This window comes from Gorilla gorilla, chromosome 13, assembly GCF_029281585.2.
Source record: "Gorilla gorilla gorilla isolate KB3781 chromosome 13, NHGRI_mGorGor1-v2.1_pri, whole genome shotgun sequence".
Classification (NCBI taxonomy): Eukaryota; Metazoa; Chordata; class Mammalia; order Primates; family Hominidae; genus Gorilla; species Gorilla gorilla.
Window position 1 is genome coordinate 114,008,217 of NC_073237.2, and position 9,137 is coordinate 114,017,353.

General features: G+C 39.7%; 1 long non-coding RNA gene across 1 annotated transcript; it reads left to right on the forward strand.

The window, feature by feature from the left end:
- The first annotated feature begins 236 nt into the window (after window positions 1–236).
- On the forward strand, window positions 237–8,648 carry LOC109028291 (uncharacterized). Its single transcript, XR_002007305.3, has 6 exons — window positions 237–326; window positions 2,474–2,599; window positions 3,907–4,066; window positions 5,245–5,355; window positions 7,228–7,407; window positions 8,016–8,648. It is a non-coding gene; the product is annotated as an uncharacterized lncRNA (long non-coding RNA).
- Window positions 8,649–9,137: the final 489 nt, after the last annotated feature.

Here is a 9,137-nt window from a genome sequence, read left to right on the forward strand (position 1 = left end):
TTGTAGTTTTTTACTAAGAATTTGTTTTGGGAATGCCTCAGTCTTTTTAGTTAAATGGTCATGATGGGGTAACATTGGCAACAGACCCTCAGAAATCAAGGTGTCCACTTCATAAAGCACTACATGGACACATCAGAAAAAGTATGAGATGGGCAAGCGCTCCTAACTGAAGCATCAAGGACCAATGAATCTACAGGACCCACTGTTCTCTCAACTTCCAATGCAGCCCTTCTTCTGCTACCTTACCCTGAGGACTTGGACATTCCAGCATATCGCAGAACCGGAATTCAGCTCCCATTGCCCACAATAGTGCTTCCCTGCCTCAGGTGGGTCCTCAGAATCATTAAGCGTGTTTGTTGAGTTTAAAAATTCCAGGGTACCTCTTGGAGAGACTTACTCGGGAGGCTTGGGAGGAAGGCTGGGAATCTGTGTTTTGGACCATCATCTCAGATGATTCTTAATATCAAGCAAATTTGGGAATGTACTGAAGAGCTAATGGGAGGCATAGAGAGCTGAGTTCCTCTCTCAGTCACACCACGTGTGCATTGAAGTTGCTCACAGCCTTTGGCCTCACAGCCATTGCTAGTCTCGCTCATCTTCCCTGGCTGGCTCTTCTATGTCTTGCCTTGCATGTCTGTGTCTATGGGTGCCTAATCCTACTCCCCTCCACTGCCAGCACCAAATTGACATCCTGCAAAAACACACAGAATGTTTGAGTGTTTTGTCTGTTTGGACAAGCAGGGGGTTCCCTGGAGATAATTTCTTGGTTAAATTATATATTTTTCTCCTTTCATGTTTGAAAAAAAACAAATTGGCTTCTTTACAGTTGCCTAATCTTTCCCTCCTCATTTCCTGCTGAGAAGACAAATCTTCTACTCTTTTTTTTTTTTTAAAGTCCCCAGCACACTCATAATCAGTCAGTTTATAAACCAACGTTCCAGCCCAAAGTATTGCATGAGTAAGGGGGAAAATCCTTTGTTTAACCACAGACTATTTCCCTAAATTTCCATTGTTTGAGAGTGACAACTTGGATGTCACTCATTCTGCAGAAAAATTGTGTGGTTTTATTCTGGTCCACGGTTTCTATGTTTGTATATTCACGGGGTTCCTATCATGTGTTCTTTTCTAAAAAGTCAACAAGGAAAACAAGTGGGTTAAGCCCTCAACTAGTCTAGTAGGAGAAAGCTAAGGGGGAGACATAATTTAAATGCAAGGTAGAATGTGAAGGCAAAGTGTGGTGGTTCATTCCTGTAATTCCAGCACTTTGGGAGGCCAAAGCAGGAGGATCCCTTGAGCCCAGGAATACAAAAGCAGCCTGGGCAACATAGTGAGACTCCATCTCTAAACAAACAAACAAAAAAATAATGGGCATGGTGGTACACACCTGTAGTCCCAACTCCCTGGGAGGCTGAGATGGGAGGATCACTTGAGTCTTGGAGGTCGAGGCTGCAGTGAGCCATGCTTGCACCACTGCACTCTAGCCTGGGTAATAGAGCAATATCCTGTCTCAAAAACAAAAAAATCGAATGAAAAGTGTCTTAAAAGAACTGAACCTGAAGTAACATAAAGTGAACATATAGAAAACTCAAAGGAGGGAAAAACATTCCAAGAGACAATCACAGAAGGCATTGAGCATAGAAGTTTAGGGCATGAGACTCTGCAGTTAGATCACAGGATTCAAATTCCAGCTTCACCAAACACGAGTTCTTTGATTTGGGGGAAGTCCATTAATCTTTCTGGATCTCAGTGCCATTGTCTGTGAAATGGGGATAATAAAAGTTCTCAACTTTGGGTGGTTATGAGAATTCAGTGCGTTAATATAGAGTAACTAATCAGTGTCTAGTATGTAGCATGGGCTCAAAAAATTAATTGCTTTTGAGCTGAGCTTTGAAGGATGGGTGAGACTTTGGCATGTATAGATGGAGGTGGGCAGGGAGATTCTTCTAGACTAAGAAAATAACAGGAGAAAACCCCAAAGCGGGAGAGGAGTGATTGTCAGGCATCTATGAGAACAGAAGTGCCCTTTAGCCGAAGAAAAGGGTGAGTAAGGAGTGGAGGAAGATCAGGTGCAAGGATGTGTTGAGATCCGATCTCCCCCCTTTTTAATGGCTTGCTTACTTCATTGATTATACTACTATTATATCATGTTAATTATAGAATGAATCCTTGTGGGGCGTATATGGTGGTAAATACAATTATTTTAACTCTTCTTAAGTTGAAGAAATGGTTACACTAAAATAATGGGAACTTACATTGCTCTGTTTCATTTCGCTCAATATTTCGTCTCCATAATTTCTGGTAAAATAGCCTCAAGCCTGACAACAAAAACGGTCCAAGGCTATCAGGAATTGATACTTTTATGCCGGCAGTTGGGAGACATGTAACCTTCCAGAAGATTTTACAAAATTTAAAGTTGATAGCGCATTTGTCTTGTTTGAAAGACATCTAATTCTTTCTTTCCCTTTTTCTTTAGTTTCATAGAAATGATCCCTTCGTAACTCAGCAGCTCATATACAGTGATAAAGTATCAAGTCCATCGTTTTCCCAAATCAAGAGCAATGCATCCCACACAAATGGGCAAGAATCGCAGCTGACAGAGGTAGGATTTTTCAAAGATCCCTTGGCCCAGTTGGATCCTTTAAACCTCAGGAATTTCTTTCTGATGTGAAAGGCATGGAAATTTGAAAAGAGAGCTGACTTGGTGAGGACCGTAGAGAATGGGGTATGTTCTGTCTGGGGAAAGGGGGGCAAGAAAAAAAAAAGCTACTTGGAGAAAGGAACGTTTCTGATAAAGATTTTTAAGGTAGATAGCTGGAGAACAAGAACTATAAACTATACTTTCATCGCCATAGGAAAACTATAGTGAAATCTTCAGAAGAAACCAAGAAATGTTGGGCATGATTGAAATTCTGGAATGAAGATACAGAGAACCAAAGGGCTGATTCTGCATGGATGAGAGAGCCGGTTTATATCCAGTATCACAAACAGTAACTTCTTTGATACTTGTAACAATATTATAAGTAGAGATAAATTCTGTTATAGATGAGGAAACTGGGCATTTGAGCGTTACAGCTGGTCAATGACAGAGCCCTGGCTCTATCCCAGATATGTGGGATGCTAAACGTGCGCTCTAGAGGTCTGTATAATACTGATGGTTGATGCAGGGACCTGGCCTCATTCATCTTTGTATCCTCCATGTCCAATACAAACCCTGGCATAGAGTAGATTTTTCAGTACTTGTTTGTTGAGTGAATGTTTCAAGAGCTCCATTGTCTCCTAACTAAAGCAGATAGGTGTGTTGGTTTTATGGGAAGAAAACTGCTCAACCAGCACCAACTCTGGTTGGCAGAGTTGTGCATCGATGTGCAAGAGGATGCATGATTCTAAGGAAACCCTCCTGGGTCGGTGGAACTGTTACAAGATGCTGGCAGTGGATTTACAAGGAATAGAGGAAGCCATGGCAATGGAGTCCAATCATTTACCTTTAAAACTGTTTATAGACTAAAGTGTATATGTGGCCCATGTTGCCAAACCTTTTGATAAATATACTGGCCCGGAGTAGAGTAAGCCATGGCTGTACCTTCCAAGTAACAGACTGTCCTCACAAGCCGTATACCTAATTAGACTCTGATAATCTGTATAAATTAGCATTTGCTAGTGATAAATATCACACACCAAGCCTTAAATAATACATTAGACTTAATTGAATAAATGCATATATTATGGCCTTATAATGCATATTTGCCATAATGAGTTATCTTCCATGCACAAACAGCAATTCTGATTAATCAGGTGGGGCAATTGTGCTGTTAAAACTCCAGGTTCTGCAAGGAAGTTCTCACTGTTGGTAAGATAAAAGCAATAAAAATTCTTTCCTCGACTATGTTGGATAAATTTTCTCTTTAGGAATCTCCCTATCTTTGAACCTTCAGGATTTTGCAGTGATGTCAAGGTATACACCCATGTCTTCACTCCCAAAATTTGGATTTGAGCCTCAGATCTGCTATTTACTAACTCTATGATCTTTGACAGATCACTCAAATTCCTGATGCCTTAAGAATCCCTTGTAAGTTCCTGTTGTCTCTATCAGTTCAGAGGGGAACAATAATACTCATCTTACTAATGTGGGACAATAAGTAGTGTTACGTGGAAAGCAGCTAATGCAGCAGCAAGCTCATAGAAAGTGCCTGGCAAATGGAAGCTATTATCATTATGGAACATATTTTAAAATTTGCTATCCATTATCTCATTCAATCATGATAAGAAATATGTGGCTGGGTATGGTGACTTACAAGTGTAATCCCAGCAGTTTGGGAGGTTGAGGCAGGTGTATCACCTGAGGTCAGGAGTTCGAGACCAGCCTGACCAATATGATGAAATCCCATCTCTACTAAGAATACAAAAATTAACCAGGCATAGTGGCATGCACCTGTAGTTCCAGCTACTCAGGAGGCTGAGGCACAAGAATTGCTTGAACCTGGGAGGCAGAGGCTAAAGTGAGCCAATATTGTGCCACTGCACTCCAGTCTAGTGAGTGAGTCTACTCACCACTCCAGAGTAGTGAGACTCTGTCTGAAAAAAAAAAAAAAAAAGGAAATATGTGAAGACAGGGCAGATATTATTTTGCCCAATCTTTAAAATCAAAGAAAGTGCCCCTGAGATTAAATTATTTATTTACTCAACAAATATTTACTGATCACACAAGGCCAAGTGTAGGAGATATGGTAATGAAAAGGTCTGGGCCCTCCCTGCCTAGTTGAATTTACAGTATAGTGGGGAGGGGCATTAAGAAATTACCAATAATTATGATATTGCCATAATGAAAGTATACACGAAACGCAGCAGCACAATCTGGGAAACAGCACCCAAGTCATTCTCTGAAAGCCAAAGAAGTTTTTGAAGAGATTATAAGAGTTGAGTGGGAATATGGACAACAAAGAGTTTGATTGTTGCTTGTAATGGGGAATATTTTCCAGGAAAAGGGAAGAGATGTGTCAGAGATAAACTAGGTTCATCAGGAGTCAAGGCAAAAAGTTACAAACCATTAAATGAATCTGGAGTAAAATTTCTTACCTTGGGTGCTATTAACATTTGGAGCCAGGTAATCATGGTTTTAGGGATTGTCATGCAGATGGTGGGATGTTTAGCAAACATCGCTGACTTACTCACCAGATACTAGTGACTGTAGCATCCTTTTCCATTCGCTCACTGTGACAATCAACAATGTCTCCATCTATTGCCAAGTGTTCCTGAGCAGGGCGACACAGTCTCCTGCAGTTGAGGATCATTGATCCAGAGCATTGATTACAACAGAAGGCGTCTAAAGGATGAGGCAAAAGTGAAAGCCAGATTATGGTGAGCTTCTTCTGCCATATGAAAATAAGTTTTATTTTCCTTTTAGGTGATTGGGAACAATCTTCTTATAAACACATGGGGGAATCCTCTTATTATAACTCACATAAAATCCACATTTTCCCAATTTACCAGTCTGTGAATTCATTATGAGCAATAATTCAAGTTGTAGTATCTCCCTGCCACACCTGTTGACACAGGACTTGTCCATTTTTTCTCCTCCTGCAAAACCTCCTTCTCTCCCATCCCCTGAAGAGTGTTGTTGTTGTTGTTGTTTTATTTTATTTAATTCCTGGAAGTTTCTTACATATGCTCAGGGACACATTTTGCTTTGCAGCTCCCTGTGTTCCCTCGGGAACTTCTGCTGTGTTGGACAGCAGAATTTCCCACAGATGGCCAAAAAGACATTGCTAGGAAAGCTCTTACAAAGCCATGTCCTTTCTGGTCCGGTCCTAGGAACTATAATGGAGAATATGGTCCAATCACCCAAAAGCATTTTCAGCATACATTCATCTTTACTTGGAATCCTCAAATAACACTACAGTAATGCCATGCATAGGCCACATCCACACTCATTAAAATGTCCTACGTTTTCCTTCCAGCCTTTCTGTCACAATTCCATAAAACAAACCACACATACAAAAATAAATTAGCTAAAAATAAATTAGCTAAAAACTTATTCACCCCCATCTCTGTGCAGCCTTTCTTTGTGCTTCAAGGAAAACCTTCTCCAGCCGAAGTTCATGCACCTCCTGTGCTTTCTTCCTCCTTTCCTTTAGTCTCTGTGGCCTTTGCTTTATTTTCTGTTTTATGTATTATAAAAACCTAAGCAAAGCATTTGTTCCCATCCAGAAGATGTAGCAGCCTGCATGGCCACTGTGACTAATTTAGCAATGGTCCACTGGTGGCCATCCTTGCTTCGCCAACCCTTGCCGTGACGCCTCTTTTCCATGTGACACGACTTTCCTTGGAGGGTATTTCTGCTTCTCTGTCCACTGTGCACCTTGGTTTCTCCTGTGGTTCTAAAGTTTCCTAACAGTGGTTGCCACTGACCTGCCAGTGCCACCGTTCATCCCTTGAGTCATCACAGAGCAAGAGATTCTCAGAAGCCTGAGGCAAAGTTGAAGGGAATATTTAACTCCTCCTCCTCCCCCATTTATGTTACAGCTTATTAGAGAGGTCCTATGGCAGTGTAGACTGTTCCTCCTTGCTTGCCTGCATTTGCTGAACTAGAGCTTTCACTGCCTGCTTGCAGCACACATACCCTTCCCGTTCACTGGCTTAGCAACAGATTCGAAGAACGGTCTTAATACTGTACCTGAAATTATGATCCACTCTGATGATTAGACTTTGTTCTTGGGTCAGCTGACTCAGCTGTCCTTACCTTTCATTCGTAGGTAAATGTAGACATAGACACAGATCTATAGATAATTATACAGATATAGATGTAGATATAGATATAGGGAGATAGCCATCTATAAATACCGATATCTATAGATATAAATATCAATTCAGACACTGATCTGTCTATATCTATACCTATATAGATATCTGTATCTACCTATACATATCTCTATGAATATTCATTTATTATCTCCCTATAGATATTCATTTAATGTCTCCCTATAAAAATCTATATAAATATTGATATCTATCTCTATCTATACCTGTTCATATCTATCTATACACTGCCTCTCCCACTCACATCCCGTGGTGCTTCTTATGAATTAGGCTTCAGCTGGGCCACCTGCTTGCCAGACACGTCCACCATGCCTGCTCTCTATTTTGGATGCAGCCTACCTGCAAACAAGTATTTCCACTGAAATCTATTCCTTTATCCTCATTTTTATGTATATATTCATTTCTCACTATCAGGTTGTATGTTTTTCCTGTAAGCCACCACAAACCTTTTGTGCAATGAGATAGGTGACGAATAAAGCATGGATGAATCCATGCATTAGATGAGTATGTGAAGTGGATATGGAGAGCACATAAGAACCAAGAGCAGACAGAGCCCTAAGGAAAGACCTGGCTGACCTGCCGGAAGGAAAATAGGTAATTTAGGATAAGCGATGTATAACCTCTAATCCAGTGTAAAAGTACCAAAAAGATTACAATGGTGAATGTTCATAAGATTGTCCCTGTTTGTGTGACATTCTCAGAAAATAAGATATTCTACTTAATTGACTTTTTTAGAAAACTGAAGCTTATTTCTTTCAAAAGAACATACTGGCCTTTTTAATCATTTTTACAGAATTCTTTCTAAATAGAAGATTACAAACTAATCTTCTATAGAAACTCATAGATTTTGTTTTACTTTTATGTGATTGTTTGAAATTGGCATTATAAGCATCTGATCTGATACCATACCCTAATACAGTAGTGCCTTGGTGTCTTGTTTCTTAGCATTTTAAATAGCTTCTATGTATTGGGTGCTTACGTTGTGCTTGGCACTGTGTGTAATGATCTCATCCATCATCACACTGGTTTCTCATGAGACATGTCCTATTGAGGCATGCCGAGCTTTTGCCCTTTTACTAAATAGCTTCATTTATGCTGCTTCTTAAATTCTTATGGCTGCATTTTGTGATTTTTTCTGTCTCCCTTCTTATTGTCTGGAAAGCTCTTACTCAGCTTCTAATTTTCTGCTTTTAATCTTCTAGGTATTAGGAATCCTGAAAACCATACTTCAGAGGATTATGTATCAAGAAAGTTGGGGTCTAGGTGAGAGTCTTGTGATTTGGTTGAATTAAAATGAATGCAGCACTTCCAGCCCTGCAGTCATTCAGGAGTCCCCAACTTACTACCAGTGGGAGCCAGGTTGAGAACACACAGACCTCCCAGCCAGCTGTCTCTGTATCCACAGAGTTGAACTGGACTTAGTTTTTATATGATATCTCTTGAATGAACAAACTTGGATATTATGGGGAAAAACTATGTTTTGATTTTATAAATGTTGTTATTGATAGGTGACAGGGAGGTAATAACTGCTGATTAGCATTTAATGTGTCTGATCATTCAATTAATCTTGTAGAAATTACTCTTAGACTTTCAACAACATGTAACTATAAGCACATATCATTTGTTTCAATTTAATACAGTGGCTGAAAAGGATTTCTAAGAATTGTTTGTACCTCTGGGCATATCTTAGTGAGAGACTTCTCATAGCATTTGTTTAAACCTTACGAAAACTGTATTTAGTCATGGACTGACATGAATTGTTCATTGGATTCATTAGGGATTATATCTAAGAATAAGATTTATTGCATTTATAATAAAATGTGTGAATGAAGAAATAAAATGTTAATGTTTCTTAATATCTGGTAGGATCTGCTAGAATGACAGATGCTGTGGGGATATGGCCAGAAGGTAAGGATGCTGAGTTTTTGTTTGAGTCTTTTTTACAATTCTTTCTTTCCAGATTGGTAGACACCATGGTGAACCCAAGAGGCAGAGCTGTGAATAGATATTTTTATAGAAGCCTTGAATTTTGAAATGATAAAAATATTCACAGTAGAGTGCTATGTGGAATGCTTACTGCATGTGACTCTATGACTTAACATTGGAGCTTGGATCATCTCTACTCATTTTGCCTTTACCCTGAAGATAATCTTCCCTCAGTAACCCATGATTTAGACAAAAATAATGTGATCTTAGAAAGGAAGTTCAATATCCAGAATTGTGGCTCATCTCATAATTGTGGAGAGCCGACTCAGTATGTTCTAGAAATAACAAAAGATTGGAGAGAGGGTTCAAGGATCCAGATCCAGGCCCTACCTCTATCA